At 44.7% G+C, this 26,753-nt stretch overlaps 1 protein-coding gene across 2 annotated transcripts in view; it reads right to left on the minus strand.

Annotated features, from left to right (window-relative positions):
* doc2a (double C2-like domains, alpha) overlaps nt 1-7,047 on the minus strand; it is an 89,400-nt gene extending 82,353 nt beyond the window's left edge. For both annotated transcript variants that reach the window (XM_072369556.1, XM_072369557.1), the window contains exon 1: nt 6,842-7,047. The gene's annotated coding sequence lies outside the window, so the exon portion shown is untranslated. The remainder of the gene's footprint in view (nt 1-6,841) is intronic.
* Between the last annotated feature and the right edge of the window lie 19,706 nt (nt 7,048-26,753).

Below are 26,753 nucleotides of genomic sequence, written 5' to 3' on the forward strand. Positions count from 1 at the left end.
CATATGTCACGATAACAAGTTCATTATTTTGTAATCAATACTGCTATCAGACATCTCGAGTGCCAGGATGCAGAAGGGCCTCTTGATAACTGCTGATTTAAGCTGCTGAAGTCCGACAGCAAACAGGAAATTTCTGATGTCTGACGGCACTTAGATCTGAGAGGGAGCCTGATCTCTGCCTCTGAGCCGATGCTTTGTCAGCTGCTGTCACCGTGATTCTGAAACATTTCAATAAACTGTTGATTTGTTCTGTTCCCCATAATTATCTGGTTCTCGCTCCATGTGACTGATGTCATCTGAATGAACTCAAAGGACGATTTCTCCAGATGAATTGGCATCGCAAGCAGACGAGGTTTGTTCTCTCATGAAGATGTTGAAATAAATACCTGTTGCCATGGTATTTCTTCATCTAAAATCTGATATTGGAACTAGGGATGAAAACTTTTATTGTTAATTAAACCTTAATTAAGGATTACTTGGAGGTATCCGAACACCTGCCAACCTGCCAAATTTACATCATACGTGTGTTTTCGTGCGTTTTCGTATTTTTTCGTGCGTTTTTGTATTTTTTCATGTTTTCGTGCGTTTTTGTATGTTTTTGTATTTTTGTATGTTTTTGTGTTTTTGTATGTTCTCGTATTTTATCGTGCGTTTTCGTATGTTTTCGTGCGTTTTTGTATGTTTTCGTATTTTTTCGAGCGTTTTCGTATGTTTTCTCGTATCTTATTGTGCGTTTTCGTGCGTTTTTGTATGTTTTCGTGCATTTTCGTATTTTTTCATGTTTTCGTGTGTTTTTGTATGTTCTCGTATTTTTTCGTGCGTTTTTGTATTTTTCCGATCGTTTTTGTATGTTTTCTCATATTCTATTGTGCGTTTTCGTGCGTTTTTGTATGTTATCGTGTGTTTTCGTATGTTTTCGTATTTTATCGTGCGTTTTCGTATGTTTTCTCGTATCTTATTGTGCGTTTTCATGCGTTTTTGTATGTTTTCGTGTGTTTTCGTATGTTTTCGTGTTGATGATCTGATGATCCTGAAGACATTAAAGTTGAACCAGTCCAGTAGCTCAGGAGTGAAAACAGCTAAACGGAGCCGCGGTGATTCATGATGATCTCTGCTGCTAAACGTTTGTTTAAGTCGGTGATCTTTCAGTTAAAGTTGCTGGGAAAGCTTCATCTATGTGCATCCTGAACTGTGCGCTGGCTTCTCCTCGCTCACTGTTTAGGACACATTCAGCTTGAGGAGTTATTGAAATCCTACTCTGTTCTTAATGTGCTGGAAAGAAAATGCAGCTGCTTCCACTCTGTACTTTTCTCTGTACGTTACATCAAAACTGCAGGAAAAACCCACAGAATATTATCCACACATTATATCCTGATGTGTAGTTTTTTATATCCATGTGAACAAGAAACTAATGCAAGAAGGAATACAGTCTGACAGACATTCATCCATCATCTTCCTGTTATCTGAGCCCAGGCTGTGCAGCCCACAGGTCCAGCAGGGAAAACCATCCATCCCTCTCCTCAGAGGAGCAGCAGCTCTACTCCGAGCTCCCTCCGGATGGTGGAGCCCCTCCTCCTGGATGATGGAGCTCCTCCCCCTTTATGGTGGAGCTCCTCCCACCGGACGGTGGAGCCACTCCCCTTATCTCTAAGGCTGAGCCCAGCCCCCCTCTGAAGGAAACTCATTTCAGCCTCTTGTATCTGTGATCTTGACATCAGGATGAATGATTATCACTTTTAATTGGTAAAAAGTCTGGATTTGGAGGCTGGATTTGAAGGTGGAATTGGGCATGAAGAAGTACTCAGGAAAGAAAACATCAGGGTTTGCCTTAAAGGTGCCATAAAATCCCTTCTTCCTGTTCCTGGGAGCATTTATCAGGGCGTCTGAAGTCACCAAAAACACAACCCTGGTATTTATTTAGTTCCCCTTTGTGTGAAAGTTCCTCATTTAACGAGCCGTTCTGATTTTCATTCCTAAAGTACGTCACTCCTTAAGATGACTCCGCCTCCTCTGCTAAGCCCCGCCCACTCACATCCACCCTGCTGGACGGATGAAGCCAGCTTCTGGTGGAAATGTTCTGCTGTCAGCTGCACTGAGGAGCATGCATCTTCCATCCAGCAGCAGCCTCAGCGGATATAAGAGCCCAGTGGATAAACTATATCACCTCCTTCCTTTTCTGTGATCTATCATCGCGCCACAGTAAAAACTCCTTCCCTTTTTGCAGTATATCAGATATATACTCCACTCTTATTTCCACTTTCAGCTTAGTTCCCCGAACCTGCCTCTGTCCACAGATTCATTGCCTAATTAAACCTGTGCTGCAGCAAACAGAAAACATTCGCCTCCTCTGCTTCTCTGTGGGATTTCAGAACCTCGAGTCACAGGAAGCGCCGCATTGTAATTCATGCCAGCCAACAGCTGCATGCAAATCAGTGCTCAGACCTTCTGCTGGTGGCTGGCGTGAGGAAGCTGGGGAACGGAGAGGAAGGGGCAAAGCCCTGTTCTGAGGAGGAAGGGGGAAAGAACGCATTAGCATGATGTCAGTCAGTAAATGTTGTTCTTCCTCCACAGGAGCTGAGCGTCACTTCTTCACCAAACTCAAAGAGGCACAAATATATGTTTTAGAATCATTTTGTTGAGTCTTTGGCTGAAAAATTGGAGCCGAAAGCTGATATTTGGACTGATAATTAAATATAAGACCCATTTTTCACCTTCTCTGTGTTTGCTCTTTGAATCTCCTTCACACAAGGAAGCTGGTAGTTAAAATAAAAGCTTCGGTCAGACCTCGAACCGCCTGCCAAACACACCTCATTCAGCCTTCCACTTCAGCCTTTCCCCCTGATCCTGCTTCCAGTCCAGAGTGAAGTGTTTCCCATTTCAAACAGAACACAAACGTTTGATAAACTCACAGCAGGTGGCGCTAAGTCTCGCTTTGGTGCCTTTAAACCAGCAGCAGCACCGATGCACACACTGAAACTTAGAGGAACGCCATTTAAATAGACTCTGCTGCAACGCCACCAGATTCTCTCCCTCTGTACCCGACCTCGACTTTCCTCCGATGGGCCCACACGAAGGTGCCGATGCTTCTTCAGTCCAGCCGAGTCTCAGGTAAAAAGGCTCGGCCACCAGGCGTCTAAGATGGAGGCTGGAAGACCTCACAGCGAGAGTCAGGAGACGGAGAATCCAGCAGCGGGCGATACTTCTTCGTTTCATGGAGGAAAGAAGGAGAGCAGAGCGCCGCAGACAAAGGAGACGAAGTTTAACTTATTAAACAGGCGCCGGTTGGGTCCGTGTCGTATGAGGAAACATTTCAGACAAGGGGCGGAGCTACAGCCACCAAACACCTACGTCATGTTCCTGTGGAGCCCAGAAAAGACCCTGAAGGAGCTAAAATGGTTCCAGGAACTGAGGGCCGTGGTCCCTAGTTCCTAAGGGCCGTGGTCCCTAGTTCCTGAGGGCCGCGGTCCCTAGTTCCTAAGGGCCGTGGTCCCTAGTTCCTAAGGGCCGTGGTCCCTAGTTCCTGAGGGCCGCGGTCCCTAGTTCCTAAGGGCCGTGGTCCCTAGTTCCTGAGGGGCGCGGTCCCTAGTTCCTGAGGGCCGTGGTCCCTAGTTCCTGAGGGCCGTGGTCCCTAGTTCCTGAGGGCCGTGGTCCCTAGTTCCTGAGGGGCGCGGTCCCTAGTTCCTGAGGGGCGCGGTCCCTAGTTCCTGAGGGCCGTGGTCCCTAGTTCCTGAGGGGCGCGGTCCCTAGTTCCTGAGGGCCGTGGTCCCTAGTTCCTGAGGGCCGTGGTCCCTGGTTCCTGAGGGCCGTGGTCCCTGGTTCCTGAGGGGCGCGGTCCCTAGTTCCTGAGGGCCGTGGTCCCTAGTTCCTGAGGGCCGTGGTCCCTAGTTCCTGAGGGCCGTGGTCCCTGGTTCCTGAGGGCCGTGGTCCCTGAGGGCCATGGTCCCTAGTTCCTGAGGGCCGTGGTCCCTAGTTCCTGAATGTCCGAATGCACGAAAAAAAAATCCCTATTCCTGAAAAGGTTCTAGGAACTGCAAAAGGTTCCTACAGTGGGAACGAGCCTGTTGTGACACTGAGAACTCTGACTTTCAGCTAAGCATAACTTACAAAACCACTAATCTTGCTTCATTGTTCACCTCACGCATAGGTTAGGTTTTAGATAGCTCAATCATCCAATAATAGCATAATCCAACTCAGGGTCACAGGGGGGCTGGAGCCTATCCCAGCTGTCATTTTCCTTCCCCGGTGCTGTTCCTTCAAAGCACTCTTAGTCCCTTTGGACTGATCTGCCATGTGAGAACCAACCAGCGACTACAGGGTCAGCTGAGGTGGGTCATCTGCTGGGAGGAGGCCCGGGTCAGAACCAGAGCCAGGGTTGCTCATGAATAAATTATACGGTCAAACACAGCCTCCGTTAGCAGTGAAGAACTCGACTTCAGATCTGAACACAGCTCCACAACAACAACGGGAAGTTTTCATCTCGACTAAAGCTGCCGCTCTGGGAGCTGAATGAGCTGAAGGAGATGCTTCCAGCGCCTGTAGAGACGCCACATTTCCATCAAACCATTCATAAAGTCCAGACAAATCCTCAAGCTCTGTGCAGGAAGGCCCACAGATCAGCCTCGGCCCTAACTCCTCAGAGCCTCAGATTACGAACAGAACAGGATTCATAAAGAGCTGAAAGAGGTCGAGGTTGAACAGTTCAAGAGCAGTTTACTTCTTTCACTTCCTCAAACACTGCAGTCGATGGCTTTAAAGACTTTAAACATGGTGGCGTCTGACCACAAAGAACCCAAAACAGATCAAAGAAGTTGGAAGTCTTTGTTGGAGACTCTGCTCAGAAAGAACAACCCGTTATTCTGACTGTAGAGAAAGAAAAAGTCATAATTTACAGCTCTGACGATGCATCGGAAGCAGCTTAAAACACCTCAGCTTGATGTGGATTATATCCGAATACATTTAAACTCTAATCTTTCACGTTTAACCCTAAAACCAGACTGTGGTGTTATTCCACCACCACCCCCCCAACTTTCTGATAACATTTAAATCACTGGATTTAATTTTGTGACATTTTCTAACAAACTGTCGTCACACTTTAGATGATTCAAACCGTTCAAACCTCCTGATCAGCTTCATTTCTTCATATTTATCCATAAAAACAGGAAGCAGCTGCAGAGATTCACTGAAACATGTTCAAACCTGAACTTAAACCCAGAATCTGAGGCAGAAACAGTTTTTTTTCTCAGTTCTCAGCAGCTTTAAAGTGAATCTCTGGTCTGAGCTCCTTTATTCTCCAACACAGCCTGAACCCTCTGAGACAAGCTTTCTGTCATTTCTTTAAGGAGTCTTCAGGAATAGTTCTCCAGGCTTCTTGAAGGACATCCCAAAGCTCTTCTTTGGATGTGGGCTGCCTTTTGTTCCGTTCTCTGTCAGATGATCCCACACTGCTTCAATAATGTTGAGGTCCGGGCTCTGGGGAGGATTCATCCCTCCATAAGACCTGTTGCCACTGATTTTCAGTCCACTTCTTGTGTCATTTGGCACAGCTCAGCCTTTTCTCCCTGTTTCCCTTCCTTAAGAACGGCTTCTTGACAGCCACCCTTCCATGGAGACCATTTCTGATGAGGCTTGGGCCAACAGTAGATGGATCAGCTGAAGGTCCAGATGCATCTCTCAGGTCCTGTCAGGTCACAGCTGGATTTTTTCCTCTTTCTTAAGGACATCACTTTCAGATCCTGTTCATCTGCTGGAGATAGTTTTTTAGGCCTGACACTTCTTCTTTTGTCCTCCACTTGTCCAGTTTCCTCAAATGTTTTAAGGACACACTGCACACCATGCTGAGATATGCCAAGTTTTCAGCTAATAGCTCTTTGGGAATCACCTTGTTGCTGCAGAAATCCTATTTTCTGTCTGTCAAACTGTGTTTTCTTTGCTGTTTTTCATAGATGCAGCTAAAGAAATGGGAACAAATGATGTGTCTTTGTGACAAAGTGCCTAAAGATCCAGTTTAAAATGGCTTCTTTGCTAAGTTGTCTGTTCTGTGTCGACACAACACTGGTTCATCCCTTGAGTTAGGAGCCTTTTTCCTGCCTGAATGCTTCATAGCTCAGAGTTAAGAGGCTGAACAAAGAAAAAACTCTGAAAATGCTCAGGAACAAGGACTGAAGATGAGGGAAAAAGCAGAAAATGTCCAAAGAAAAACTGTGAAAGAGCTTCAGAAAGCTGCAGAACTGTTGATCAGGGCTTTTGAACAGTATCATATCAACATGTCAGATGCCTCTGCAGGGTAATTAATCAGGATAGATTTAGATTAAAACGTCAGTCTTTATTCAAGTTAATCCCTTTAATAACAGAAGGTAACTCGCAGGTAATCCATCAGCATAAAGCAGCTTCCTGCAGACACAAACTCAGCTGAGAGGATTCAAGATTCAGTTGGTTTATTTGCTTTTAAACTCTTTTTAATGTGTGGATATTTATTATATCATTAAAGTAAAATCCTGACAGAAACAGGTAGATTCTGTAAAATTACCTGCTGAAATAAATGAAACTAATAATATTTTATAGCTATTTAACAGTGAATCTGAAACTGAACAGACTGAATATGTAATATTCAGATTAGATGTGCAGCTCAAAGCTCAAAGCTTGTAGAAGAGCTCCAGCTGTACGTATAAATTGGCCAATAAAGTGCCGTAAATCTCCCTGCAGATGTGCAAACGTACTTTCCAGCTGTCAGGTGAAGGTTTGAATCCGAACGGGGACCAGAGAAGCTGAACCAGGCAGAGCCAGAGCAGCACAAAGCTGCCGGGAAGTGACTGAATGAAAGGAAGAAGCGGTGGTTTCTTACCTTTGAGTGTGTGAGTGGAGGAGATTCCTGCACGAGCCGGAGGATGTCAGTGCACGAGGGTCCGCACTAACAGGTGGGGAGACGGGCAGCGGCAGCCGAGCAGTCGCAGGAGGAGGAGGAGGAGGAGGAGGCTCAGGCTTTAACTCCTTCCACCTCGCTGTTTCCAGTGTTTCACATCCTTCGCTGAGCTTCACTTCATCTGAATGTCAACAGCGATGAAGCTCTGCCAGTAATCACTCTACACATGGATTAGATTAACCCCCCCCCCTCCTCCCTTCTCACCCCGGGCTGCAGATTCCAGGGAGGGGGGTAAAATAATGTGCCAACAGCAGCATCTGTCTTTCTTCTTCTCTCTGTATAATTTGAGCGTAATGATGCCTAATGATACGGGTGTGCATCCAACACACAATCACTCAGGAAAGGGCCTCTTTATTCCCTTCCTCCTCCTCCTCCTCTTCCTCTCGGTGGTCGGACAGATAGGTGTCCCTGGGGTGAAGGAACCCCTTGTTAAAATCCTTCCTCCTCCACCTCTTCTCCTCTCTGCTGCTCATCCATCCACCCACACAGCATCTCTCCATCCATGCATGCCAAATGGACACGGGAAGCCTGAGATTACTTTTTCATTTCCATCCTCACACCTCTATCTGCTCTCTGCATCGCTCCGGCAACATAATGCAAAACCCCGAAGGCAAGATCGAGACTAAGAGATAAAAGGCAGCCTCTGCGGTTTGTGCTTCTTGACTTGTGAAGCCTACAAGGAACAATTTCCTTTTGCTTTGTTTGTTTTTCCACAGATCTGGGATCTGCTGCTTCATGTGCTGCCAGTGAATCTGAGGGATAAAACGCAGGCTCTCACAGAAAGATGCGTAATTATGCTGCTCTCCAGCTGATGGACACAAAGTGGAAGTTTTCTTTCCTAAAAGCTCAGAATCCAGTGTAAAATTTCAGCCTAAAAACACTGATAAAAATGTGCATGATTTAATTCGCTGCTCTTATCTGCATGGACTGAATTTATGAAGCGCATCTGAAGGAGAAGAGGAGGCTGGAGAGGATGAAGGGTGCACAAACCCCCCCCCCACGCTCCTCCAGACTCATCGAACGGTTCAGGAATCAGGACGCCATCATCTGAACTAAAGCAGGACAAACATGAATTAAGTGCAGCAGGAATACAGCTGGATGGCAGTAACATCTGGGTTGGGTTCGGTTGCTTTGTGAGCTTTGATTGGTTGTGACTCACATGCAGATGTTAAGAGGCTCTGCACTGAATCGGTCACGTTCTTTGGTTTGAGGAGAATAAACTCAGGTGTGGAGTTTCACCAAAAGGTGGCGCTGCAGCCCAGGAGTATCCTGCGTTTGTTTGGAGCCGTTTGTGCTCAAAGTCAAACATTAACTTAAATTACTGCAATGTGTCGGTGACCGATTTCACCGAATGGAGACCCGGAACATTTTTCTGTGCCGCTGCATCGTGAAAAATATTCATGTCTTAGTTTGAGAAAAATCTGCCACAAACGCAGGAAAATAAAAGAACCGATTAACTGAAGAGAAGCAGAGTAACAGCAGAAGAAAAAGAGACAAAGTCAAGAGAAAACTCAGAGAAACTGGTGAGAGAACAGAACCACACTGGAACCATCTGAGAGAACAGAACCACACTGGAACCATCTGAGAGAACAGAACCACACTGGAACCATCTGAGAGAACAGAACCACACTGGAACCATCTGAGAGAACAGAACCACACTGGAACCATCTGAGAGAACAGAACCACACTGGAACCATCTGAGAGAACAGAACCACACTGGAACCATCTGAGAGAACAGAACCACACTGGAACCATCTGAGAGAAAAGAACCACACTGGAAACATCTGAGAGAACAGAACCACACTGGAACCATCTGAGAGAGCAGAACCACACTGGAACCATCTGAGAGAACAGAACCTCACTGGAACCATCTGAGAGAACAGAACCACACTGGAAACATCTGAGAGAACAGAACCACACTGGAACCATCTGAGAGAACAGAACCACACTGGAAACATCTGAGAGAACAGAACCACACTGGAACCATCTGAGAGAACAGAACCACACTGGAACCATCTGTGAGAACAGAACCACACTGGAACCATCTGAGAGAACAGAACCACACTGGAATAATCTGTGAGAACAGAACCACACTGGGACCATCTGAGAGAACAGAACCACACTGGAACCATCTGAGAGAACAGAACCACACTGGAACCATCTGAGAGAGCAGAACCACACTGGAACCATCTGAGAGAGCAGAACCACACTGGAACCACACTGGAACCATCTGAGAGAACAGAACCACACTGGAACCATCTGAGAGAACAGAACCACACTGGAACCATCTGAGAGAGCAGAACCACACTGGAACCATCTGAGAGAGCAGAACCACACTGGAACCATCTGAGAGAACAGAACCACACTGGAACCATCTGAGAGAACAGAACCACACTGGAACCATCTGAGAGAGCAGAACCACACTGGAATCATCTGAGAGAACAGAACCACACTGGAACCATCTGAGAGAACAGAACCACACTGGAATAATCTGTGAGAACAGAACCACACTGGGACCATCTGAGAGAACAGAACCACACTGGAACCTTCTGAGAGAACAGAACCACACTGGAACCATCTGAGAGAGCAGAACCACACTGGAACCACACTGGAACCATCTGAGAGAACAGAACCACACTGGAACCATCTGAGAGAACAGAACCACACTGGAACCATCTGAGAGAACAGAACCACACTGGAACCATCTGAGAGAGCAGAACCACACTGGAACCATCTGAGAGAACAGAACCACACTGGAACCATCTGAGAGAACAGAACCACACTGGAACCATCTGAGAGAGCAGAACCACACTGGAACCATCTGAGAGAGCAGAACCACACTGGAAACATCTGAGAGAACAGAACCACACTGGAACCACACTGGAAACATCTGAGAGAGCAGAACCACACTGGAACCATCTGTGAGAACAGAACCACACTGGAACCATCTGAGAGAACAGAACCACACTGGAACCACACTGGAAACATCTGAGAGAGCAGAACCACACTGGAACCATCTGAGAGAACAGAACCACACTGGAACCATCTGAGAGAGCAGAACCACACTGGAACCATCTGAGAGAGCAGAACCACACTGGAACCATCTGAGAGAACAGAACCACACTGGAACCAGCTGAGAGAACAGAACCACACTGGAACCATCTGAGAGAGCAGAACCACACTGGAACCATATGAGAGAACAGAACCACACTGGAACCATCTGAGAGAGCAGAACCACACTGGAACCATCTGAGAGAACAGAACCACACTGGAACCATCTGGGAGAACAGAACCACACTGGAACCATCTGAGAGAGCAGAACCACACTGGAACCATCTGAGAGAACAGAACCACACTGGAACCATCTGAGAGAGCAGAACCACACTGGAAACATCTGAGAGAGCAGAACCACACTGGAACCATCTGAGAGAACAGAACCACACTGGGACCATCTGAGAGAACAGAACCACACTGGAACCACACTGGAACCATCTGAGAGAACAGAACCACACTGGAACCACACTGGAAACATCTGAGAGAACAGAACCACACTGGAAACATCTGAGAGAACAGAACCACACTGGAACCATCTGTGAGAGCAGAACCACACTGGAACCATCTGAGAGAACAGAACCACACTGGAACCATCTGAGAGAACAGAACCACACTGGAACCATCTGTGAGAGCAGAACCACACTGGAAACATCTGAGAGAGCAGAACCACACTGGAACCATCTGAGAGAACAGAACCACACTGGAACCACACTGGAACCATCTGAGAGAACAGAACCACACTGGAACCACACTGGAACCATCTGAGAGAGCAGAACCACACTGGAAAAATCTGGGAGAACAGAACCACACTGGAACCATCTGTGAAAGAAGAACCACACTGGAACCACACTGGAACCACACTGGAACCATCTGAGAAAGCAGAACCACACTGGAAACATCTGGGAGAACAGAACCACACTGGAAACATCTGAGAGAGCAGAACCACACTGGAACCACACTGGAACCATCTGAGAAAGCAGAACCACACTGGAACCATATGAGAGAACAGAACCACACTGGAACCATCTGAGAGAACAGAACCACAGTGGAACCACACTGGAACCATCTGAGAGAACAGAACCACAGTGGAACCACACTGGAACCATATGAGAGAACAGAACCACACTGGAACCATCTGAGAGAACAAAACCACACTGGAAACATCTGTGAAAGAAGAACCACACTGGAAACATCTGGGAGAACAGAACCACACTGGAACCATCTGAGAGAGCAGAACCACACTGGAACCATCTGAGAGAGCAGAACCACACTGGAACCATCTGAGAGAGCAGAACCACACTGGAACCATCTGAGAGAACAGAACCACACTGGAACCATCTGAGAGAACAGAACCACACTGGAACCATCTGTGAGAGCAGAACCACACTGGAAACATCTGAGAGAGCAGAACCACACTGGAAACATCTGAGAGAGCAGAACCACACTGGAAACATCTGAGAGAACAGAACCACACTGGAAACATCTGAGAGAACAGAACCACACTGGAACCATCTGTGAGAGCAGAACCACACTGGAAACATCTGAGAGAGCAGAACCACACTGGAAACATCTGAGAGAGCAGAACCACACTGGAACTATCTGAGAGAACAGAACCACACTGGAACCACACTGGAACCATCTGAGAGAACAGAACCACACTGGAACCACACTGGAACCATCTGAGAGAGCAGAACCACACTGGAAAAATCTGGGAGAACAGAACCACACTGGAACCATCTGTGAAAGAAGAACCACACTGGAACCACACTGGAACCACACTGGAACCATCTGAGAAAGCAGAACCACACTGGAAACATCTGGGAGAACAGAACCACACTGGAAACATCTGAGAGAGCAGAACCACACTGGAACCACACTGGAACCATCTGAGAGAGCAGAACCACACTGGAACCACACTGGAACCATCTGAGAAAGCAGAACCACACTGGAACCATATGAGAGAACAGAACCACACTGGAACCATCTGAGAGAACAGAACCACAGTGGAACCATCTGAGAGAACAAAACCACACTGGAAACATCTGTGAAAGAAGAACCACACTGGAAACATCTGTGAAAGAAGAACCACACTGGAAACATCTGTGAAAGAAGAACCACACTGGAACCATCTGAGAGAGCAGAACCACACTGGAACCACACTGGAAACATCTGAGAAAGCAGAACCACACTGGAACCATCTGAGAGAACAGAACCACACTGGAACCATCTGTGAAAGAAGAACCACACTGGAACCATCTGAGAGAGCAGAACCACACTGGAACCACACTGGAACCATCTGAGAAAGCAGAACCACACTGGAACCACACTGGAAACATCTGAGAGAACAGAACCACACTGGAACCATATGAGAGAACAGAACCACACTGGAACCATCTGAGAGAACAGAACCACACTGGAACCATCTGAGAGAACAGAACCACACTGGAACTATCTGAGAGAACAGAACCACACTGGAACCATCTGAGAGAATAGAACCACACTGGAACCACACTGGAACCATCTGAGAGAGCAGAACCACACTGGAACCATCTGAGAGAGCAGAACCACACTGGAACCATCTGAGAGAGCAGAACCACACTGGAACCATCTGAGAGAACAGAACCACACTGGAACCATCTGAGAGAGCAGAACCACACTGGAACCACACTGGAACCATCTGAGAAAGCAGAACCACACTGGAACCATATGAGAGAACAGAACCACACTGGAACCATCTGAGAGAACAGAACCACAGTGGAACCATCTGAGAGAACAAAACCACACTGGAAACATCTGTGAAAGAAGAACCACACTGGAAACATCTGTGAAAGAAGAACCACACTGGAACCATCTGAGAGAGCAGAACCACACTGGAACCACACTGGAACCATCTGAGAAAGCAGAACCACACTGGAACCACACTGGAAACATCTGAGAGAACAGAACCACACTGGAACCATCTGAGAGAACAGAACCACACTGGAACCATCTGTGAAAGAAGAACCACACTGGAACCATATGAGAGAACAGAACCACACTGGAACCATCTGAGAGAACAGAACCACACTGGAACCATCTGAGAGAACAGAACCACACTGGAACTATCTGAGAGAACAGAACCACACTGGAACCATCTGAGAGAATAGAACCACACTGGAACCACACTGGAACCATCTGAGAGAGCAGAACCACACTGGAACCATCTGAGAGAACAGAACCACACTGGAAACATCTGAGAGAGCAGAACCACACTGGAAACATCTGAGAGAACAGAACCACACTGGAACCATCTGAGAGAGCAGAACCACACTGGAACCATCTGAGAGAACAGAACCACACTGGAAACATCTGAGAGAGCAGAACCACACTGGAAACATCTGAGAGAGCAGAACCACACTGGAACCATCTGAGAGAACAGAACCACACTGGAACCACACTGGAACCATCTGAGAGAACAGAACCACACTGGAACCATCTGAGAGAACAGAACCACACTGGAACCACACTGGAACCATCTGAGAGAACAGAACCACACTGGAACCATCTGAGAGAGCAGAACCACACTGGAACCATCTGAGAGAGCAGAACCACACTGGATCCATCTGAGAGAGCAGAACCACACTGGAACCATCTGAGAGAGCAGAACCACACTGGAACCATCTGAGAGAACAGAACCACACTGGAACCATCTGAGAGAGCAGAACCACACTGGAACCATCTGAGAGAACAGAACCACACTGGAACCATCTGAGAGAATAGAACCACACTGGAACCACACTGGAACCACACTGGAACCATCTGAGAGAGCAGAACCACACTGGAAACATCTGAGAGAGCAGAACCACACTGGAAACATCTGAGAGAACAGAACCACACTGGAACCATCTGAGAGAGCAGAACCACACTGGAACCATCTGAGAGAACAGAACCACACTGGAAACATCTGAGAGAGCAGAACCACACTGGAACCATCTGAGAGAACAGAACCACACTGGAACCATCTGAGAGAACAGAACCACACTGGAACCACACTGGAACCATCTGAGAGAACAGAACCACACTGGAACCATCTGATAGAACAGAACCACACTGGAACCATCTGATAGAACAGAACCACACTGGAACCATCTGAGAGAACAGAACCACACTGGAACCATCTGAGAGAATAGAACCACACTGGAACCATCTGAGAGAACAGAACCACACTGGAACCATCTGAGAGAGCAGAACCACACTGGAACCATCTGAGAGAACAGAACCACACTGGAACCATATGAGAGAACAGAACCACACTGGAACCATCTGAGAGAGCAGAACCACACTGGAACCATCTGAGAGAGCAGAACCACACTGGAAACATCTGAGAGAGCAGAACCACACTGGAATAATCTGAGAGAGCAAAACCACACTGGAACCATCTGAGAGAACAGAACCACACTGGAACCATCTGAGAGAACAGAACCACACTGGAACCATCTGAGAGAGCAGAACCACACTGGAAACATCTGAGAGAGCAGAACCACACTGGAAACATCTGAGAGAGCAGAACCACACTGGAACCATCTGAGAGAACAGAACCACACTGGAACCATATGAGAGAACAGAACCACACTGGAACCATCTGAGAGAGCAGAACCACACTGGAACCACACTGGAATAATCTGAGAGAGCAGAACCACACTGGAACCATCTGAGAGAACAGAACCACACTGGAACCATATGAGAGAACAGAACCACACTGGAACCATCTGAGAGAGCAGAACCACACTGGAAACATCTGAGAGAGCAGAACCACACTGGAACCATCTGAGAGAGCAGAACCACACTGGAACCATCTGTGAGAGCAGAACCACACTGGAACCACACTGGAACCACACTGGAACCATCTGAGAGAACAGAACCACACTGGAAACATCTGAGAGAACAGAACCACACTGGAACCATCTGAGAGAACAGAACCACACTGGAACCACACTGGAACCATATGAGAGAACAGAACCACATTGGAACCATATGAGAGAACAGAACCACACTGGAACCACACTGGAAACATCTGAGAGAGCAGAACCACACTGGAAACATCTGAGAGAACAGAACCACACTGGAACCACACTGGAACCATATGAGAGAACAGAACCACATTGGAACCATATGAGAGAACAGAACCACACTGGAACCACACTGGAAACATCTGAGAGAGCAGAACCACACTGGAACCATCTGAGAGAGCAGAACCACACTGGAACCATCTGAGAGAACAGAACCACACTGGAAACATCTGAGAGAACAGAACCACACTGGAACCATCTGAGAGAGCAGAACCACACTGGAACCATCTGAGAGAGCAGAACCACACTGGAACCATATGTGAGAACAGAACCACACTGGAAACATCTGAGAGAACAGAACCACACTGGAAACATCTGAGAGAACAGAACCACACTGGAACCATCTGAGAGAACAGAACCACACTGGAACCATCTGAGAGAACAGAACCACACTGGAAACATCTGAGAGAGCAGAACCACACTGGAACCATCTGAGAGAACAGAACCACACTGGAACCATCTGAGAGAACAGAACCACACTGGAACCATCTGAGAGAACAGAACCAACACTGGAAACATCTGAGAGAGCAGAACCACACTGGAACCATCTGAGAGAGCAGAACCACACTGGAACCATATGAGAGAACAGAACCACACTGGAAACATCTGAGAGAGCAGAACCACACTGGAACCATCTGAGAGAGCAGAACCACACTGGAAACATCTGAGAGAACAGAACCACACTGGAAACATCTGAGAGAACAGAACCACACTGGAAACATCTGAGAGAGCAGAACCACACTGGAACCATCTGAGAGAACAGAACCACACTGGAACCATCTGTGAGAACAGAACCACACTGGAACCATCTGAGAGAACAGAACCACACTGGAACCATCTGAGAGAACAGAACCACACTGGAAACATCTGAGAGAGCAGAACCACACTGGAACCATCTGAGAGAGCAGAACCACACTGGAACCATCTGAGAGAGCAGAACCACACTGGAACCATCTGAGAGAACAGAACCACACTGGAAACATCTGAGAGAGCAGAACCACACTGGAACCATCTGAGAGAACAGAACCACACTGGAACCATCTGAGAGAACAGAACCACACTGGAAACATCTGAGAGAACAGAACCACACTTTAGGCAACCTAAATCTATAGGACTAAATTGGACTTAACGGAACTGAACTGGACTGGACTGAACTGAACTGGATTGGACTGAACTGGATTGGACTCGACTGAACTGGACTGAACTGGACTGAACTGGACTGGACTGAACTGAACTGAACTGAACTGAACTGAACTGGACTGGACTGGACTGGACTTGACTGGATTGAACTGAACTGAACTGAACTGAACTGAACTGAACTGAACTGAACTGAACTGGACTGGACTGGACTGGACTGGACTGGATTGAACTGAACTGAACTGAACTGAACTGAACTGAACTAAACTAAACTAAACTAAACTAAACTAAACTAAACTAAACTAAACTAAACTAAACTAAACTAAACTAAACTAAACTAAACTAAACTAAACTTGACTGGACTGGACTGGACTGGACTGAACTGGACTGGACTGGACTGGACTGGACTGGACTGGACTGGACTGGACTGGTTCCTGCTGTCTGAACCTTGATTCAGGGCCAGATGTTTGGACAGACCTGATTAATGCTTCTTTCCACTCTGCGTAAAGAATCTAAATAACGAGTTTCACTGAAACTCGAACCTAAAACCGGACCCGTTCTGTCCGTCCATCCGGGTTTAAAACTGTTTTACATCTTTAAAATGCGAGCTGTGACCCAGAACACAGAATAATACTCACAGCCAGTCTCCAGCCTCTGAACACATCAGAACATCTGCCCAGAACCCCTCCTGACAGCAGGTACTGGCCACATCTGGACCAAACATCATATTCAATCCGTGTATCGGATATTTTACAAGAAAGAATGTCCTTTAAAGTGTATCTGAGGTTATTTGGAGCTTAATTTTGTAATTTATGGGTTAAATGAAATGTTTTTGGGCTTGAGTCAACTGACCATCTGGCACATCGTGGGCTGATGCACATGTATGTTTTTCTTTATTCTGCTGCATCTTCTGATTAAATCTTCTTAAAACCCTCTTTGGTTTCATTACACAACGTCCTCGAAGAAGAAGTCGGACGGCCACAGTGGATGAGACCAGAATAAGCTCGGCCCGCCGGGCAGAACCAGACAAACGTGTAAAAACCGACGACATGTTTGCTGCAGGGCTTCTTCAGCACCTGAGGGGGGGGGAAACAGGAGAACCTGCTAAAAATGGGCTCGTTGCCTGGTGTCACAAAGGATGAGCGTCAGGAGAACTGAACCGGTTCAGTGAAGTCATGCTGCTGAACAGTTGAATGACATCAGTGTTGGAGGCTGACACATGGCGCCGGTTCCCTTCAACCATCGGCTTTAAGAGCGAGTCAGCTGGTCGTTTTGTTCATTTATCCATTAGGCGGAGGGGCGGACACCTCTTTTAGGACGCCAGCTCTGAGTGGGCGCTGATGGAGACGTATTTATTTATCTAAAGAGAACCTGTTCGTGAGGTAATCTCGTAATTCCTGACCTGATCGGGATGAACTCGAGTTAAAGTCGTTTTCCACGACTTCTGCTGCATGAAAACTCAGTTAGTTTGACTACCAGGTGGAGTCGAATGTGACCTGCGAGTGTTTTTCATCCAGTGAGGAAGTAACAGGAAGTGATGTCACACTTTCCATTGTTACAGGAATCATTTTGGGTGCGTTTACTTCTTGTTTTTCTTTAAATCAGCTGACTCTCTGTCCTTAAAGATAACTTCTAAACGCCTTTAAAAACAGGTCTCATCTCATATGTTTAAAATTAAAGCAGAAACACGTTTATTTTGCGTTCTGTTCAGTTATTTAATTCTAACAGCGTTTCTTATCATGTGTTCATTTAGCCTTTTATGCAGGAGCTGATCTCGTTAAATGAGTTTTAAATATTTTAGAGGCAGATACGTCGGGTTTTAATTGTTGTTTGACAGATTCTCTCCTTTTATGGCTGTGGTGTTAAATTTGAAGAGTTTTTGGTGTCTTTAAGCTAAACTTTATTTTGTTTCAGTGTATTAATGCTAACCTGAGCTGCTGCCTAGCTTGGCCAGAACACTCTTGGAGTTTTATCTCCTGGTTAAATAAAGGTTGATAATGAAATGATGGCAGTTTCAGTCCTCCGTGCACGTCCACATCATCCTAACGTTTGAGCTCAGATCAGCTGGTATCAAGCTAGCAGGTCGCCCAGCCAGGAGTTAGCTGAGTGAGTCACGAGCTGCAGAACCGACGGAGAGCAGAGCCAGCGGCGCCCTCAGAGCGGAGCCGAGCTAGCCCTCAGGGAGGAGCCGAGCTAGCCCCCAGGGAGGAGCCGAGCTAGCCCTCAGAGCGGAGCCGAGCTAGCCCTCAGGGAGGAGCCGAGCTAGCCCTCAGGGAGGAGCCGAGCTAGCTCTCAGGGCGGAGCCGAGCTAGCCCTCAGGGCGAAGCCGAGCTAGCCCTCAGAGCGGAGCCGGGCTAGCCCTCAGAGGGGAGCCGAGCTAGCCCTCAGGGTGGAGCCGAGCTAGCCCTCATGGAGGAGCCGAGCTAGCCCTCAGGGCGGAGCCGAGCTAGCCCTCAGGGCGGAGCCGAGCTAGCCCTCATGGAGGAGCCGAGCTAGCCCTCAGGGAGGAGCCGAGCTAGCCCTCAGAGGGGAGCCGAGCTAGCCCTCTAGCCCTATATCTAACCCTATATCTGAGTTCACTTCTGAAATGTTCCATAAAAAGACCAAACAACAAAGATAAAGATTAAATTCCAAATGAGTCCAATTCACACAACCAAACCTGCTGATTCAGTTCTTGGTGCATCATGTAGAAAATAAAACTGGTGGTTTGTTATTTCTCAGCTCCTCGGTTTGGTCTCTGCTCTCCTGTTTGGTTTTTCTTTGAGCTTTATTCCTCGTGTTGCTTTAGTTCTCAGCTGGATCCTCTGGTTTCTTGTCTTTCCCCCCAGATGTTCACACCTGTCTGCAGGTGACCTCTCACCTGTTCCTCCCTCAGCCTTGTGCTGAGTTTAAATAAAAGCACCCTTTATCTCCACCTGCCTCGCCGGCTCCTCCAGTCGTCCTGCGTTTGGTCCGACCGGAGGAAGCTCGAGTCTCGACCCTTAGGTTGAACTCAGGCTGGAAACTAAGTGATGCTTTCAGCTTCCTGCTGGTGGGCGAGTCGACCTGCCGATCAGCTGCTTTCTTTACAGACGCTCCAAAGAAAGAAGGTTTTTCACCTGAGTGAATCCTGCATTCACCACCAGATGAACTGAAACGATGCCGGGATGAGTCGCACTTCCTGGAACATTTGGCTCTCCACCTCCAGGTTTAACACGACTCCAGCATGTTTGTTTCTGGACTTTCTGAAGTACTTTTGTTGGGCTTTAATTGTTTTTTTGTGATACATTTCCCTCCGAACCACCTTCAGTTGTGTTTTCTCATCTCCTTTTGACTCCTTTTGACTTCTCTACAGAACAAAAACATGAAAGTTTTGCTTCTCTGCAGGCTTTCAGCATCCATTTGGAAGTAATGTCTTCTGAATATTTTCAGACAGACGCTTTTTCACCGCTTTGATTCGGCCATTTAGTCACTTTATTGAGTTTTATTCAGTCACTTATTCATGATTGTGGGACTTTTGGTATATTTAAGTTTCATTTTTAGCCCGACAGTTGACTGATTAAACAGCATTTTTAAATCTTTTGCCAGCAGCAGGTCAGAACGAGCCCAGTGATTATTATCAGGTTCACATACTTCTTTAATACAAATACTTTTGATAAACTTATGAATAAAAGAAGTTTGTGAACCTTAAAACGAGTGTTTCTGACGGACTTTTGGTCATAAATCCACCCGAGAGCTGAGATACGACTTTGTTTCCGAGATAGTTTGAATAAAACTATTTAAATGTCCTTATATTCGAGTAAAAAACAGCATTAATCTTAATGCTCGGCAGCTGTGTTCAGTTATATACATATAAATATATATACTCCCTGCTTTTCTGCTGTCGGTGAATGTTTTACGTTGTTTAATTTGTTCCATGTGCCTCGTGCACGACACGACTTCCCTTCAGTGAGTCGCTCCTTTGAATGTAAAGTCCGAACAACGCTGGAACCGTCCCATTAAAACATACATAATTTATCACCTGCTGCTCTCTAACCGCTGAATTTAATTAAAAACCTGCTGAAAATCAGAGTCTTCACAGGCTTCAGGTGCTTCTTTGACTGTTTTTGACCAACGAATTCTTCTGGTAATTAAACATTAACTCCCTGTTGGCTCCTGTCGTAGCCTCAGAGATTTGAACTCATGTATAATGCAAACTGCACTATTAACCCTTCAGAAACCATCCAGTTTAATCTCTCACTGCTGCTTTTTCCTCTCATGAGCCAGTCTTGCTTTGTATTGGTGGAACTTGACGGCTGATCCAGGTGAGTTGTGTTGGTGGCTAATTCTTCCAGTTTCTGCTGGTTGGTTGTAACCGACCCTCAGACGGTTTGCTGCTGATTCTTTCTTCTGTCTCGTGGGTCCACTCTTCAAAAGCTCATCTCTCACACCTCCTCAGCAGGAACTGAAACGTTTCTCCTCCGTCAGTCATCCACAGCCACTGGAAACACCCAGAGTTTAAGCTCTGTTCCTGATTAAATCACATCCACATGTCAGTGGAAGACAGTTTTATTCCTTAAACATGCTTAAACTGAGCATCTGAAAGTGTGGGTCAGACAGTTTCCACCCAAAGGAACATGGAGCAGCTTGTATGATGACAGTAATCCTAAATTCATTCATCTGTGACCTCAGGCCGAGCCCCTTATAGAAACCGAGGATAATCACCCCACCGGCCTTCATTCCTTCCCCCGGGTTGTTCTAGCTACAAAGCTACGAGGCTTCAGCAGGACGTTGGTGAAGTTTCTGTCTGTCTGTCCGCTGGCTGAGTTCAGGTGTGTTTACCTGCGTTAGCTGTCATCCACACCTGGACATCTGCTGTGATTTAATGCAGAAACAAAGAGAAAATGAAGCTGTTCCTCCAGTCAGAAACACTCCAGCTCTGTATGTAGATACAGATAGTTACTGATCCCAGAGGGAAACAGGTTAGCAGTTAGCTGTAAGTTAGCTGTAAGTTAGCAGTTAGCTGTAAGTTAGCAGTTAGCTGTAAGTTAGCAGTTAGCTGTAAGTTAGCAGTTAGCTGTAAGTTAGCCGTTAGCTGTAAGTCAGCAGTTAGCTGTAAGTTAGCAGCAGATGCTAGCAAACAATGCTTTCTCATCAACAGTAATGGACCAAGCTGGAGATGTGCACAGCGTAACTCGTAGTAATGCATGTGAACCGTTAATTACTGCGTTTAAACATTTTGGATTTATTAACCTCATTAAACAGTTGTACCTGGAGACCTCCATCTTTATCAGAAACATGCCGATAATGTTAGCTGCTGCTAAAGGAGGAAATAAATCAGTAAATAAACCATGAGGAGTTATTTCATTAGCTAAGCTGTTAGCGTTAGCTGCTGCTAAAGGAAGAAATAAATCAGTAAATAAACCATGAGGAGTTATTTCTCAGATGCTTCCATTTCCCTGCTCTGAAGTTCAGGCTCTGAGAGTTGGAACTGATCCTCTTTGTGGCTCAGTTCCTTCAGTCCAGCGTTGAACTGGACCAAGTTGTTAAAACAGTGGGATGAAAAGTGTCTGCTGCACATTCACAGTCTTTAGCTAACTCTGCTGGAACATTAGCCTCAGCTATAGTTTATCCACTGGGCTCTTATATCCTCTGAGGCTGCTGCTGGATGGAAGATGCATGCTCCTCAGTGCAGCTGACAGCAGAACATTTCCACCAGAAGCTGGCTTCATCCGTCCAGCAGGGTGGATGTGAGTGGGCGGGGCTTAACAGAGGAGGCGGAGCCAACTTAAGGAGTGACGTACTGTAGAAAAGAAAATCAGAACGGCTCGTTAAATGAGGAACTTTCAAACAAAGGGGAACTAAATAAATACCAGGGTTGTGTTTTTGGGGAGTTTTAGACCTGCTGGTGACTCCAGATGCCCTGATATCTGATATCAGAACATTTCCACCATTTCCATATTCACCTGCTGGTGACCTCAGATGCTCCCAGGAGCAGGAAGAAGGAGTTTTACACAATATGTCACCTTTAAGCCGACGTAACCAACAGTGAAGTCCTTCAGACGGTGACTCATGAACTCAGGCTGCAGCTTCAAACTCCTGTTTTATCATTTAACAAAGCAGACTTTATTTATCCAGCACTTTTCAAACCAAGTAACTGTTGGTAAAGATAAAGGTATAAGATATAAAGCAAAACATAGAAGAGACTAGAAAAGGAAGCATTTAAAACAATACTTCCCAACCTGCCACCCTGGTGGACCTTTGATCCAATCCACCTCCGAGCCAAAAGCAAAAGAACCGAATTAAAGACAAACAAAGCAGTGGAGGAGAGTAAAGAACTGAGGAACCGAGTAAAATCTCAGCCATCGGGCAGATAAAAGCACTGCAGGAAGCGTTGAGGGGTAAAGAATAAAGAAGAATATACTTTAAAAATTCATTTATGCATTACATTAGTATTAGGGCCACATTTAAAAAATCTTTTGGAATAAATTACGAGAATAAAGTCTTAAATATTCTATCAGTGAGCAGAACCGTTTAATTAGCCTGTAGCATTAACCTTATATGCTAACTGTTGCACTCCCGCCTTTTCTGTTTTTCATAGAACAACCAACCAATTACCACTTTATTCTCATAAATAGTTCCAAAAAAATGTTTTTTTTTTAAATGTGGCCCTAATACTGTCGTTTGTTTTACTTTATTATTTAGATTAAATAATTATTTAGATTAAATAATAAAGTAAAACAAATACGTGGAAATAAATAAATAAAGAGAATTCATTCAAAGACTGAAAATACAGTAAAAACAAACCCATGAAACGAGAAATAAAAGATAAAAGTCACTATAAGAAATAAATAAATAAGATAATGAGCCAAAAAATGCTTATTTTTAGTTATTTTAAATGTAAGTTTTTCATGACTTTTATCAGCAGTTCAGAAAGTTTCAGATTCAAAGCCGAGGGTTTGGTGTCCTCAGCCAGGGCAGCAAATCAGAAGATTAGAAGAAAACTGTTCAGCCATGTGGAAGAAAAACAATAATGAGACAACATTTCCTGCTAAAACTGTTCTGCTTCACTGACTAATGAACCAAAACATCTGAAAGATTTGTTGTTTTCAGTAGATGCCTGGAAATTACATTCTTCTATCCAGAAAACCCCATAAAGCTTAATGTCTCGTGCACCTGTCTGTGCATGTGCACGTGCACGTGCACGAATGATGGTTATGTTTGCCTGGATCTGAGAGCAGCAGCAGGAGCACAACCTCAGCCTCGATTGTACGGCTGCAGCCTTTGAAATTAAAGTCATTTACATCATAAAGTCATAAAAGATTCCTGTTTCAAACACGGTTGCAGTTAAATCTGTCTCCAGAGAGCGACTGCAGGTTGTACAACAGTTCAACAATTCAACGAAACAGGACAGAATGACACAGCAGTAACGGTAATTACTGTTTATTCTTTATTCTCACCTTGTGTTGAGTTCACTGAAGGCTTTAACAAAGCAGCTGGAGGAAACTGAGCCAAACAATTACAAGTGAAGACAGAGAAGAAACAGTTTAAAACATAGAAAACAATCCAAAGCAATAAATAAAGGACACATGAATGTAAATCCATAAAAATGGGTTTTAAGAATTGATTTTACAGGCGTTTCTGATTCTGTGAAACTCTCATTTCTTCAGGCAGTCGAGGGTCCTGAGAACAAAGTCTACATTCATATTTTCATTTGTCACATGCAGAGTTTAACAAAGACAAGACGCAGTGAAATGTGCCCTGATCTGCACTTTGGACCCACTGTGTCCAGGTAAAAAAAGTTAAAAAGGTTAAGTTTAGGAATCAGTGCAAAGATAAACGAGTTTAAAACAACACGATGTAGCAGGTTAAAGACGCAAGCTTCCGTGTCAGGTTAAAACCGTACATACTCAGACAAAGCTGAAACAGCACTGAAACACTTTATGGGTATGAAATACAACTTTATGGGTATCGAATACAACTTTATGGGTATCGAATACAACTTTATGGGTATAAAATACAACTTTATGGGTATGAAATACAACTTTATGGGTATCGAATACAACTTTATGGGTATCAAATACAACTTTATGGGTATCAAATACAACTTTATGGGCTTTATGGGTATCAAATACAACTTTATGGGCTTTATGGGTATCGAATACAACTTTATGGGTATCAAATACAACTTTATGTGTATCAAATACAACTTTATGGGCTTTATGGGTATCGAATACAACTTTATGGGTATCGAATACAACGTTATGGGTATCGAATACAACTTTATGGGTATCAAATACAACTTTATGGGCTTTATGGGTATCAAATACAACTTTATGGGCTTTATGGGTATCGAATACAACTTTATGGGTATCAAATACAACTTTATGTGTATCAAATACAACTTTATGGGCTTTATGGGTATCGAATACAACTTTATGGGTATCAAATACAACTTTATGTGTATCAAATACAACTTTATGGGCTTTATGGGTATCGAATACAACTTTATGGGTATCGAATACAACGTTATGGGTATCGAATACAACTTTATGGGTATCGAATACAACTTTATGGATATGAAATGCAACTTTATGGGTATCAAATACAACGTTATGGGTATCAAATACAACTTTATGGGCTTTATGGGTATCAAATACAACTTTATGGGCTTTATGGGTATCGAATACAACTTTATGGGTATCAAATACAACTTTATGTGTATCAAATACAACTTTATGGGCTTTATGGGTATCGAATGCAACTTTATGGGTATCAAATACAACTTTATGGGTATCGAATACAACTTTATGGGTATCGAATACAACTTTATGGATATGAAATGCAACTTTATGGGTATCAAATACAACTTTATGGGTATCAAATACAACGTTATGGGTATCAAATACAACTTTATGGGTATCAAATACAACTTTATGGGTATCAAATACAACTTTATGGGTATCGAATACAACGTTATGGGTATCGAATACAACTTTATGGGTATCGAATACAACTTTATGGGTATCGAATACAACTTTATGGGTATCAAATACAACTTTATGTGTATCAAATACAACTTTATGGGTATCAAACACAACTTTATGGGTATCAAATACAACTTTATGGGTATCGAATACAACTTTATGGGTATCGAATACAACTTTATGTGTATCAAATACAACTTTATGGATATCAAATACAACTTTATGGGTATCAAATACAACTTTATCATTGGGAAAATTTAAAATATAGTTAAAGGAAGGCTCTGCCCGAGGATCTGAAGCTGCCAGGTGGGTCATATGAGGTCAACATTTCTGATATACAGCGAGGGGTCAGAGCAAAGCCTTATGGGTAAGAAGCAAACATGGACGCAGAGGAAGGAAACACATCTCATGCTGTGTTAGTTAGAGCTGTAGCGATACATTAATCTCACGATACGATATGATATGATACGATACGATTTAATACACATCCTTTTCTGAAAGAGTTTAAAGGGACCATGTGAAACATGAATCGTTGCTGATTGGACTGGTGGTCCGACCTTTGACCCGGAGGGACAACACCACCAGACAAATGGAAACAAGCAAACATGTCTTCAGCGTACGCAGACTCGTGTTTATGTTGTGAATATTACATCATCAACCTGCTTGTTTTACTTGCTAAATACCATATAAACACAAATCCAATTTCTCTAATCACAAACCATCTTTTTTCATTTTTGACAAGGAGCTCAAACAATAAATTACAACAATCCTACGTTCTATAAACAGAAAAGCCATCAAAACCACTGAGCTATGCACTTTATATAACATTTTTATTAACTAATTTATCACTGTTTTGTATAATCTGACCCCTGTTTTGTATTATGTTAATGTTCTGTGTTTTCACTAATTGTAACGTCTGACTTTTCAATAAAGTTTGCTAAAAAAAAAAAAAAATCGTTACTCGCGGCTGAAAAATCTATACTTTATCAGGAAACTAAATATCGATATATATCGCGGTATTGATCACAGTGCTCAGCCCTCGTGTTAGTTTGGGAACAGTTCCAGCGGCGAACACTAGCTAAAGAGGCTAAAGGAGAACAGAAAGATGCGTTATTTAAACTGCTTCATGGGGCAAAACAACACTGAATAAAACGGGCTGAAGGTCATAACACATCCAGTCTTCTTTCTGCTCACTACCACCAGGTGGCAGATATGCATTAATTGAATTATACCCCCCAAATTAAAGGGTCTTCACATTCGAAATGTTCGAGGTGAAGAAGAAGTGAATTAAAAGTGTGGTCAGATAACTTCCCCCCAGGTTTTCTGATGGAGGTAACTACTGAAACTCGCTATTCGAGAGATTTTTGTTGGAAAAAGAGTAAGAAAAGCTTTCAGGAGGATACTTTGGGTTTGAAATATGATGAGTCTTTCACCTTATTGTACCTTGTAATTTTACCTGAAGGCATGAAAAATGTACTTTCATCCTTTTATCTTCAAAAAGAAGAGTTAATTCAGCTTAACAATCAGGCAGTGAGTTTTCAGGCCGTCTTCACTGGATGTTACAATCAGTGCATGAAAACTGACAGAAAT

Source organism: Leuresthes tenuis, unplaced genomic scaffold (assembly GCF_036924035.1).
Source record: "Leuresthes tenuis unplaced genomic scaffold, fLeuTen1.0.hap1 SCAF_17, whole genome shotgun sequence".
Lineage (NCBI taxonomy): Eukaryota > Metazoa > Chordata > Actinopteri > Atheriniformes > Atherinopsidae > Leuresthes > Leuresthes tenuis.